Source organism: Pundamilia nyererei, unplaced genomic scaffold (assembly GCF_000239375.1).
Source record: "Pundamilia nyererei isolate P.nyererei 1_Seehausen unplaced genomic scaffold, PunNye1.0 scaffold00009, whole genome shotgun sequence".
In the NCBI taxonomy this organism is placed as follows: domain Eukaryota; kingdom Metazoa; phylum Chordata; class Actinopteri; order Cichliformes; family Cichlidae; genus Pundamilia; species Pundamilia nyererei.
The window spans coordinates 4,996,178-4,996,543 of record NW_005187410.1 but is presented as its reverse complement, the minus strand read 5'-3'; positions in this window follow the sequence as shown (position 1 = coordinate 4,996,543).

Sequence of the window (366 nt, the reverse complement as noted above, 5' to 3'; positions counted from 1 at the left end):
GAAAGAGGGAGGTGGCGGTGGTGGGGGGAACCCACCCAGGGTTAAAATGGCCGCCATCCACGGAATACTGATGATTTGTGTTGCAGTAGCTCAGAGACAAAATGCAAGATGGATTTGTTTGTGGCACAGCACGGACTGAACGTACAAACGCCGCCGTTAATATAACCGTGAATCACGCTCAGTTCAGCGGCTGATGTTTGTGAAACTTCTGGGGTGGGGGCTCACTCTGAATTAGAGCCACAGTGAATTAAAGCCACTGATGATTTCTGTGACAAGAGTTTCATTTTCCTTCATGCGCTCTTAAATCCAGGGATATATCATCTTGGAAAATGTGAACACAGATTCCAACTGCCACAGCCCCCCCCC